This window comes from Castanea sativa, chromosome 12, assembly GCF_040712315.1.
Source record: "Castanea sativa cultivar Marrone di Chiusa Pesio chromosome 12, ASM4071231v1".
Classification (NCBI taxonomy): Eukaryota; Viridiplantae; Streptophyta; class Magnoliopsida; order Fagales; family Fagaceae; genus Castanea; species Castanea sativa.
In genome coordinates, this window is record NC_134024.1 from 1,804,210 (window position 1) to 1,816,401 (window position 12,192).

General features: G+C 31.5%; 1 pseudogene; it reads left to right on the plus strand.

Annotated features, from left to right (window-relative positions):
- Positions 1-5,058: 5,058 nt before the first annotated feature.
- Positions 5,059-9,954, plus strand: LOC142620998 (disease resistance protein RPM1-like; annotated as a pseudogene).
- The last annotated feature ends 2,238 nt before the right edge of the window (positions 9,955-12,192 follow it).

Genomic DNA, 12,192 nt, shown 5'->3' on the forward strand with positions numbered 1-12,192 from the left:
CTTACTTGAAGTTGTAAATTACTAGCATGAGTTTTTAGTTTTACATGGCAATTTTTAGTTTCACATGGCTTGGTGGACTTACATAGGGAATTGAAATTCGTGTTGACAGGTAATGTGAAAATATCAAAATAGTCAAAATACCTCGTGATTTGGTCGACTGCCACAGGGAATCTAAACTCATTGACTGGGAATCTAATACTCTTTCCCATGCAGCAAAACCATATTTGGTGGGCCGACAACATTTTGCTTCGAAACACCAAATTAGCGACAAATTTTTTAATTTATTCTACCTAAAAAAGTTTTTATTTTATTTTTTTTATGCTCCTCTTGGAATTTGCTACGCCAAAAAAAAAACTGTCTCCAGTGGTTAGTCTTTTATTTATTTTAATGTCTAAAAAAATATAATCTTTTTTGAAAAGTTAATAACTAAATTTCTTAATTTATTTTTTAACTTAAAAAATATATATATCAATACCATTTTTTCATTAGGATTTAAATTAAAAGTCTGATTAATGAATGTTCTTAAGGTATTTATTAATGAACTATATTAAAAAAATTCAATACAATTTTTATAAAAATAGATAAAATTATCAAAATATTTATTGTTTATTTTCTCTTTTCTCATAAAAACTTAAGAAATGTTATGTTCATAACATTTTAATAATAAATCTTTATTTTTTTGAAGTCCATAATTAATTTTTAAATGTTAAGTTACTATTCGTTGTTATGGATAGGAAAAAAAAAGTCATGAATTCAAATTAGAATGAATAAAAACTTAAATCTTATAATTTATTGTGAAAATGTTAAAAACACAACACTTCTTTAATTATTTTCTTAAAATAATTCATTAACTAATGCCTTTAGAGAATACGTTAGCTTTTTCCTTAAATTAATGATAATAGTTTTGAAAATAGCATCCTTTTACATAAAAGAAAACACATTAAATTATGTTCTCTTAAAAATTTGGACTTTTTGATCATGACCAACATATTGGGATATTGAAAGTAATAATATATACATAGTATTTTTTTAAAACAAATTTTAAATTTTTTTGCGATGAATTGGTCATTGTAAGAATGGACATAAAAGTATATTACATCAATTTCTTTATGAGTCGTGAAGTATTACATAAATTTCTTTCTACATTAAAAAGAAACAGAAAAAAAATATAATAAATAAAAAAGACCGAAGTCAATGATGACTACAGCTCATCTTCTAACATTTCTGAAAATATATATCTTGGATTTAACTGAGGAAATCTTACCTGACTCGTAGTAAAATAAGCTTCACCAGTTTTGAGAAACAGAATAGCTTTGATCGTCCATTATTCTTTCTCCAATAAGTCATAGCATCCGCTCTATTTCTCTTCATTTCAGCTGTCCATATCTTTTGAGTGTTCAGCTTTCGGGTATATTGAAAAAAGCAGCTATAGACTTTTTTAGGCAGCACAATAACACAATTTAATTACCCTTAATCCCTAAACAGTTCCCTTAACCCTAAATCACGAATTCCCACTTAAATGTGAAACAATAATTCAGATGAAACCATGGGACCACAATAATTAAAAGATGCAGACAACCCATTTGAAAACAAAATAAATGAAGTCATGTGATAGTTGTCAAAATCTCAATCTGGATCTTATGATTCTATGATTTTACAATCCTATTTACCCAAAATGATTTGAATCTTTCACAGATCTTTAGTAGGATTGCTACGATCATTCAGGATCGGTAGGATCAAATGATTCTGACGTTCCCAAACAATCTTAATTTCTTGTAATCTTCTTTAACTTGACAGAAGGCTTAGTTGGATCCAAATGAAAAATAACATCCTAATAGAACCCGTTTTACTATTCTAAGGTAGAGAGATAGAGTGTTAGTTGAACCAAAATAAAAAATAACATCCTAATAGAGTATCATGTTTTGAGGTTTTTGGCATTTTTAAATGATATTTACAAATGAATGTAGTGATGTATGGTAATTACATCAAATAAATGCAAATTTTTAGTTTTTTATGAATAAATGTATAATTTATGTGATTATTTAACATAATTATCAATGTATTTTTTTTCCTTCTAAAATAGTGTGGAATCTTACAATCTATGATCTTATACCTACCTCCCAAGATGCTACGCAGAATCTTGGTTTTGACAAACTTGCATGTGACTCTATAAGAGCAAAAAGGCAAGTGAACAGAAAATAAGTAGTCGAGAAGGACTACTTCATTAAGGCAAGTCACTCTCAAGAGATTGAGATTAAGTGTAATACTTAGTGTAATAGTATTGGATGACTGAGATTGAAAGTTGAATTTTTAACTTTCAATCTCAAACATTGAATTAAAAAATGTTAAAAAATTAAAAAATAAAAAATAAAAAATAGAATAGTAAAAATTGACGTGAGAGTGAGTTAGTGTAATTGCTCTCGATGCAGTACCGGATCCAAATCCATTCTCAAGTGAACGATATTATTTTCAAGTCTCACTCTCATACGAAAAAAATAATATCGGAGATATTTGTCAATGACATAATATAACTATTGAAGAGATCATCAAAAATATAACTATTGAAGACTGTCTGTCTCAAATAGTGAAACACATGAGCTGTCATCTTTTTCCTAATAAATTTAAAGATGTGAAGCAATAATCTTTAAAAAAAAAAAGAAAAAGAAAAAAAAGCTGTGTGACAGTAATAATTCAAGAAACAGACAAGTGAAAGTCATAAAGCAAACAAGCAGTTAAGCAAAAAGTCATAAAAGTGAAAAAAAGTGAAAAATAAGAAGAAAGTGGTCGACAATGGGAACTTCAAGTCTGTAGTAAAAGGCTACTCATTCTCTGTTTTGCTGAGAAGAAAGAAAATGCTTCTCATTCTCAACTTTCGGTCTCAAGTGAAGTACAGAGTGGAGAAAAACCATCTTTATATTAATTAATTTATTTCTCTCGTTTGCGATGCTCCCTCTTTAGTATTTCTTTATCACCTTCAATTGTAAACTCCTCTTGTAAGTTCTCGAAGTCGACAATTCTTCTCAAGAAAATATTCGAGTTTAATTTTCAAGTAAGTCTATTCTTTGAAATATTTTACCACTGTATCTGCATATTTTAAATATTTAAAAGCATTAATTAGCTTTTGTTTCTATATTTGATAATTTGTTCTTTTGGATCTCCTAGGTTCCTACAACTATCTTCACTTTGAATATCAGATGGTGTAAATCTTGGGTACCAATTTCGATTACTGGACTCAGGACTGGAGGTGGGAGTTGAAATTTTTATTTTTTATTTATTAATTTGAATATTGTAAATTTTAGTTCAATTCTACATATGTCTATATCATATATTCATTCTTTATTAATTATTGAGACCACACTTCATGAGGTTGAGGTTGAGGTTGGGTCAGTTTGAATTTGAATTTTTTTTTTTTTTTGGTGGGGGGGGGGGGGTGGGTTTGAATTTCTAATTGTTCTGCTTTTAATCAATTAGTTTGTACTTTTATTAGTAAATTTCATGACGAATAAATAAAGGTTTTCTATCTTTTCAGTTAGTGGAATCACTTCATTCTATGTATTAATATGTTCTATTCTCTCTCATTGGTCACCTATTGTCTAACTGTTTGGTTTAAAATGCAAATTGCAATGCTTTTATTATCAATAAAATTTATCATTTGAAAAGAAAAAAAGGCCAAATTGTTTGATCAATTAATGATAAAAATGAATAAAAACCCTCGATTATGCTTTGGGTGTTCTATTTTATGTTCCACTAATTACATACTATTACATAGTTTTTTTTTTTTTTTCCTCCTCTCATTTTCACTCTCATTTTCAAGTAACCAAAGTATATTGTTTTAACAATCAAAAATCAAATGCATTACATATTATAATTGATGAAGTATAAACTATAAAGTATAAAGTGAAACACTAGAGTAGGACATGAGACTTTTGTTTGAGAATAAGAAGATTCAAAACAATTAAAATAAATTGATCCCTTATGGAAGCATGACTCTATGGTTTGTTAATATAGAAATAGTAAAGCAAGGAAAATTGAAATGTAAATTGTAAAGCATCTCTTAAACGGCAAATCAAACAAATGTGTTAAACTTCATCTCTTATTAATGATTTAATTGTCACTTGAACAAGTTTAATATGTGAAAATTCATATTTTTGTCTATGTCTTTTACTGTCTTTACCTGAGAATAAATGCAATTATTATCTTGTAATAATTTGTTTAAAAGTTTTAAATTTCGTAATGAGATAAGAATGATATTTTAGAAAGACTCAATTATTTTGTTTCAAAAGAAATTTAAAAAAAAAATAGTCAAAATTTGGTCCATAAATTATAGTATAATTTTTAATTCTTTTATCAAATTAACATTATTTCTCAAAAAAAAAAAAAAATTTAACGTTATTTCATTTTAGTCCTTAAATCTTTTTTTTTTTGTTTGTTGAGAATCTCACTTTTTAAATCTTTACTTTATAAACATTTATTGCTACCCCGCCTTCCCTTACGGCCTTACCATTATTATGCAATAAAAAAATTCTAATGTAAAGACTAATGTACACATCCTCCTCTTTTTGTATTTTTTTTTAAAAAAGTTCACGAATCACATCCTTTTAGTGTTCTGTTTAATGTACAAATCACATGTTAGACAACACATGGTGGCATAAAGACAAACCATGTGGAAATGATGATATTTTAATTATTGAAATGCTCTGTTTAAAAAAAATATATTGTTAGTGTCTTTAAAAAAAATGAAAATGTTGCCAGTGACAAATAGAAATATTTCTTACTGTTTAATTTAGATAAGAAGAACGATCAATGTTTAATTTAAATAAATACAAAAATCACTGTATCTACACCACTTATCCCCCCCCCCCCCAAAAAAAATCATTCTTTAACTTAACTGACGTATTGGGACACTTTTTGAGAATTAGAATACTTTCATGCATTATGTTTCTCACCTCTATTCTTATTTCTTTTTTTGTGCAGGTCTCCTAGGACTGGCAAGCAACAAGTCAAAGCATGGCATTCTCTTTCTCTTTGGATGTGATATAATTGAAGAAAGGGAGCCTAAAAATGGATCAGGCTGTAGTGGAACTCTTGACTGAAACTATCATTTCAATCCTTTCAAATGAAGCGTCTTTGTTATGGGGGGCTTGTGATGCAATTGAGGATATCAAAGATGAGTTGATAAGCATGCGATCGTTCTTAGCAGATGCTGATAGGAAGGGAGTAGGGAGTGAAGGCGAGAGAACTTGGGTGGCAAATGTGAGAGACATGGCGTATGATGTTGAAGACATTATTGACAACTTCATGTATCACATGAATCGCCAACGAATTGGGGGTCGATCTTCTTGGATCCTTCACCACACCATTTACTTTCCAAAAAATCTCTGGGTGAGGCGTCAAACAGCCACCAAGATACAAAAAATTAATGGGAAAATCAGGGGTGCCATACCAGAGAGAAACCAAAGATATGGTATCGATCATATAGAGGGAACTAGCTCTAAAGATAATCAGAAATGGGTGGTCCGTCATGCGGAATCATCTCTTTTTTTTACAGAAGACAAACTTGTAAAGATTGAAAAGAAAAGGCAATCGATAATGGATTGGTTGATGGATGGAGAACCACATCAGACTGTCATTTCGATAGTTGGGATGGGAGGTTCGGGCAAGACCACACTAGCTGCCAACATCTACAACAATGATGATGTAAAGAAACATTTTGACTGTTGTTCATGGTTCACAATTTCCCAAGCATATGAATTAGAAGACGTATTGAGGAGCTTGATTAAGGAATTCCATGAGTCAAGGAAGGAAACAATACAAGCAGACTTGAATTCCATGAACTATAGATTGTTAGTAAAAACATTGGTAAATTATTTAGAGAAGAAAAGGTATCTTCTTGTCCTAGATGATGTTTGGGACACAAACCTCTTGGATGAAATAAAGGTATCACTTCGAGATAGTTGTATCGGGAGTAGAATCATTCTTACAACTCGAAAAGAAGATGTAGCTTGCTATCATTTGGGAGGTAAACATCATGTTCATTATATTCAATTGCTGCAAAATGAAGAGGCCTGGGAACTCTTTTGCAAGAGAGCATTCACAAACTGTCCCAATGGAAGATGTCCATTGGAGCTTAAATCTTTTGCTGAAGAACTTGTGGGAAAATGCGAAGGCCTACCACTTGCAATTGCATCTTTGGGCAGTCTAATGTACTTCAAGAATATGTCTCAATGGAATGAAATTAAGAGCAACGCGAATTGGAGTCCAAGTAACAATCCTAAGCTAGAAGGAGTGAGGAGCGTTTTGTTGCTTAGTTTCAACGATTTACCATATCAGTTGAAGCATTGTTTCTTATATTGCTCTCTTTTCCCAGAAGATCATGTGATTAGCAGAAAAAGACTTATTAAGCTATGGATGGCTGAAGGATTTGTAGAACTAAATGAAGGGTCCACTCTAGAAGATGAAGCAGACAACTATCTGGTAGAACTCACTTTTCGGAATATGCTTCAAGTTGTTGAGAGGAATGAATTTGGAAGGCCAAAGAGATGTAAAATGCATGATCTTCTACGGGAGCTTGCTCTATCAATATCAATCAAAGAAAAGTTTGGTGCTGTACATGGTGGAGGAGAAGAGATGAAAGAATGCAAAGCTCGCCGCATTTCAATTCACAAAACCAATGGGGAAATCAAATCATTTACGGGTACGTCAAAGCTCCGTTCTTTTCTTGTTTTTAACAAGTCGTTGAAAACATTGCCTTCAGGAGGTAAAATGTTAAGGGTTTTAGATTTGGAGGATGCCCCTATTGATGAATTGCCTGAGGAAGTATTCAAATTATTCAACTTAAGATACTTGAATTTAAGGGGAACTTTACTAAAGAGGCTCCCAAATTCCATAGAGCAGCTCCTTAATCTTCAAACCTTGGACATTGTGGATACACAAATAGAGGCCCTTCCTCTTGGAATAGGAAAGTTGCAAAACTTGCGTCATCTAATTATGTTTCGCTACACTAGAAATTGGAATGATTGCATACATTCTATAGGGATGCAAGCACCATCAAATATCGCCTAGATTAAAGAATTTGCGATCTGTGTGTTCTATTGCAGCAAATGATGACTTGATAAGAAAAATTCGGAGCATGACCCAATTAACCACATTCGGTATTTCAAATGTGAAGGCAGCAAATGAGACGGATTTATGTATCTCAATTCAAAACATGACACGTCTTAGGAACATGTCTATAAAGGTAGCTAATGAGGAGGACACTCTCCGAATGGATGTACTCTCGTCTCCTCCTTCCAACCTTCAAAAGGTTTTTTTGACTGGAAAACTAGAGAAGGTGCCAAAGTGGTTTCGTTCACTTCAAAGCCTCACATATTTGCAGTTGCGTTGGTCGAGACTGGAAGAAGATCTACTTCCTCACATCGCTGCTTTGCCCAATTTGGCACGTCTTGTACTTACTAATGCCTATGTTGGAAAACAGCTATGTTTCAATACAAGCTTTCTTAAGCTTACAAGATTGAGCATTTATAATTTTCCTCAATTGAATGAGTTAATAATAGAAAAGGGGGTGATGCCAAAGCTAAAATTCCTATATATTTGCAATTGCATGGAGTTAAAGACAGTGCCCAAGGGCATTGAATACCTTCAAAATCTCCAACAACTAGATTTGGAATCTGTCTCAATGGAACTTGAAAATCGCATTGGCAACGAGGATTTTCCAAAAGTGCAGCACATCCCAAAGCTATACATCTGGTAGTAATTCAGAATGTTTCACGAAGGTAACTTCTTAGTTCAATCTATTTTTCTTCCACTTTTAACCTTTAAATGAATGGTTGCATTCATTTTATCATTTAAGCTATTTCTTTGAAGTAATGGTTTCTGACATCATAAATAAATAAGTAATCCATTCTAACGATTAATTGTACTTAATCGTATCTCTGTTTTTTTACCCTCGGCAGGATCATGCTAGCTATTGCTTGATTGCTTGGAGTTTGTTTTATCTTCCATCTTGGCATAGAAAAATAAAATAAAATAAAATAAAATCCTCGCAATAGATAAAATTAGTTTCTGGGCCTGAATTAAGATGCTGTCTATATAAATGTATTTGGGTGTATTCTGTTTGTGGGTATGTCAAGCCCACCATATGTTTGAGGAAAGTCCTCTATGGGTGTTGTGTGATTGGAAGATACAAGATTTTGACTTATTTAACCCCACAATTTTTAGTGGATTTTTCATTATGCGTCTTTCATGGGTGTTGATTATCCTAGGCTTGCATATAATTTTCAATTCTATGTACAAAGGTTTCTTAGATTTGGTTTGGTTATGATGTCTTTTTTTGTGGTTTGGTCCACATATTGGTCCGTTTTAGTAAGCCACATGTTAGCTTGTGATTTGTTTATATATAAATATTTGTGTTTCAAACTTCTAAGTGCATACTTTACTTCTTATATAATTTGAGAACTAGTCATCATGAATATATTGATTAATAATAGCTTCTTCTTTTTATTTTTATTTTTTTGCCATTGATAATAGGATGTTTTAACTCTTAAGTGCTCAAATTGCTAGTCTGCAACACTATGCTCTTAAGTTCGCAATTTCTATATGAATGAGATGTGATTAAGGTTTATTTATTTTCTGATAAGTATGATCACAATTCAATTACTTTCCCTTTATTGATGCATCTTGGCCATTAACCTATGGTTCTTGAGTCCTAGTTAAAAAATATAAATTCTTAATGAGATTGCCAATTTTTCTTTGTTTTTCCAATTCTTCTTTTGGGTAGCAAATCTCTCTTGCTTTAAACTGTATTTTTACTACATTCCTTATTGTTAGGTTGTCATAAGCTCATGAAGAGAAATGAGTGATCCAAGTCATAATTTCCAATTAATACATTTTGAACAATTTTGTTTATGTCTTCTTTTATGTGATTGGAATTGCAACTTGATACTTTGTGTTACCTAAGTTAGCAATATCTATTTGAATTTGTTATCATACTCTTAGACATAACTCATAAGTTACTCTTTGTTATTCAGTGTTGCGGTGCATCCCAAAAATCTACATCTGGTAGTAATTCGGGAATGTTTCATGAAGGTAGGTTCTCAATTCTTTGTGTTTTTCTTCTTCTTTTTATCTTTTTTCATGCATGGTTATCGCATTCATTTCTATCTTTCATCTAACCCCCTCCCCCACCCCCCAAAAAAAAAAAGCTTTGCTTCATCTAAGTTATTTCACTAACAAATTTATGTATGCTTGACTTATATTATTTATCCACTTTGTAATAGCTTAAGTTTTTGAAACTAATGGTTTCTAACATGATAAATAAGTAACCATGTTCATGCCTAACAATGCTTGCTATTGCATGATTGCTTGGAGTTTGATTCAGTTACCATCTTGGCATAAACTGATAAACACATCAAATTCTTTGAAATAGAATGAATTAGCTTTTGGATCCTGTGTCAAAATACTATTTTTAATATGTCTTTTGATGTGTATGCATGTGTGAATGTGTGTTTGTAGGCGTGTTCTGTATGTGAGTAATGCCCACGATATGTTCCAGGAAAGTCCTTTATGAATGATGTGTGATTGGAAGATACAAGATTGTGACTTATTTTACACTGACTTTTTCTGGGTTTTTTCATTATGTGTCCTCCATGCATGTCAATAATCCTAATCTTGCTTGTGATTTTCAATTGTATGTATAGAGGTTTCATAGATTTGGTTTGGCTATGATGTCTTATTATTTGTGGTTTGGAACATGAATTTGTCAGTTTTAATAAGCCATATCTCTGTTTTTTTTTTTTTTTTTAATTTTATTTTACTTGTGACAGAATGATGCTGAAGGTTATGAGTTTGCCTTGTTTGCTTCAAAAGGATTATGTTTCGTTTGGAGCTCCAATTCTAAGTATTGTTTGGGTATTTTGGTTATTGTTCAATAAATTAATACTCAAGACTTTGTTTCTTAGTTGTTTGTAATAAATGTAAAAGTTTGAACTCCAAGATGCCTTTGTGGCAGTTTGTTGGAAGATTGCCATTGGTTCAACGGTGGATTTGCTCATCTTTTGTGTTGTAATTTGTATGTAATTTATTTTGTGTAAACCATTAACATCCGTATGAATTGTTTTCTATTGTTTCTAAATTTTATAGTTCTTTTGTTTAATTTTCTTCAATAACTTGATGAACTTGATCCAAACCAACATCAGGGTTTTTTTTTTTTTTTTTTTTGTGGATTGAAGGGTTTGGTCCTTATTTTTTTGAAACTTAAGTTGGATCAGGTTCAAAAGTTGACAAAAATTTCAATCCAAATAACCCGATCCAATCGCACTATTAATTAATATTTAAAAAAATATATATGTATAAATCTTTAATTTAAATTATTTTAGATTTTATATACCTATAAAAAAATTTAATTTATTTTAGACTTTATAACTTGCTTTAAATTTGTTAGTTTGGACTGTCTTAGTATTTTGAGATTTATTTTAGATGAAATTGTAATTATTTATTAAAAAAATGGGTTTAAATTGGTGAATGAAAACCAAAATTTTTAATAGGCCTGACAAAATGGTTCTAACGACCCAACCCAACCCTACATGTTCCCTATGAAGCAGGTTGTGTTGAACATTTCTCAACATGTAAAATTGTTGGCTTTTAAAAAAACACAAATCAAAATCCAACCTATTCCAATGCATTCACACCTCTATTTTCTATTTTCATAAACAATTATGCTCTTGCAACTTTGTACATCTTATGATTGATGATAATAATAAAATAAAGTTTCCATTTTATCTAAAAATTATTTAACACCCTACCGCCACTCTTCATAGCAAAATTGTTGAAACGAACTAAATAATATTTTTGGAGAACCCACAAATTTTTTTCATGGATACAATAGTGAGCACACAATTTGAATAATAGTTTGATGAACCCTTTTTCATCCTATTACTATATTAGTCTTGTAGACGTACTCCTTTCCTCATATAAACTTAGATACTGAAATTAAATTATGGGGAAAATAAGGTTGAGTGGATATGTTAATGGCAATGACTTCCTTCACAAATTCAATGAGAGGAAGACAAAGCTGCCATGATTCTTCTTCACATAAAGCATGTCAATTGCCAGATGAGAAATTTGCCTTAGCTTTGCATGAAATAAAAAACCAAAGAATTAGGCATAAGCAACATGTAGCAAATAATACTAGCAAGCCAGAACCCATTCAATGTTTCCGAAGAAAACCGTGGTTATTAACCTTGTCCATGAAAGCCTATTCCTGCAAGCCCCCGGATTTTCCACCGCATTCCCACGCCTCAACAGCCTTATAGGAGCATGCTCTAAGCCTTTTGAGAAGCAATTGACATTCAGTTATGTAAGGGGTGACCAAAGCAATCTATCCCTAAACAAACTAGATGTCGAAAACTCTGTTACCATTGCTAAACAAGAACGAAGTTCTTGATAATGGAATTCCTGTCATTATGTATGACATAAAAGGCAAGGAATACTCAATAACGTTCAAACTTTGGGAGTCCAGGGTTTATGTTCTCAAGGAAGGGTGGAACATGTTTTGCCAAAATCATAGTCTATGTGAGTATGAAGATTTCGTGACAGTGTGGATGTTCCTCCATGTTCAAACTATACCTTTCCATCTCTTCAAGAAGACTAAGTTAGACCGTTGATTTTTTTTTTTTTTTTTTTTTTTTGAGAATCTAGTTACATGATTAAATTTAATTGTTATCAAAAGAAGATGACACATTTTACAATATCTCAAGAATTGTATTTAAGTCTTAAATACGAACCTTACATATCAATCAATATTAGCAAGATGTTTTTAGTGTTAGGAGGGAGTTTGTATTAAGCCTGCGTTTGGATACTGCGTCCACATCCACATCTAGCGTTTCACGCTTTTTTTTTTTTTTGAGTTCTAGTGGGTCCCATGCACTGTTCACGGGACTCACAAACCTCTTTTTTCAACAAAACTTTTATTAAAAATGGGTCCTACTGCACTATTTACAATTAAAAAATTATTTTGCTACAGTATTTTCAGTTTTCAACAAAATAAACGGTATCCAAACACACTCTAAGTGTAGGTATTAACTATTGCTGTTAGCTAGAGTAGGGAGGTTTAGCAAAAAGATTTTCAGTTTGTCAGTAGGACGCCCATGTTGGAGGGTTTGACAACATTATAATAGTACATTTTTGGAATGATAA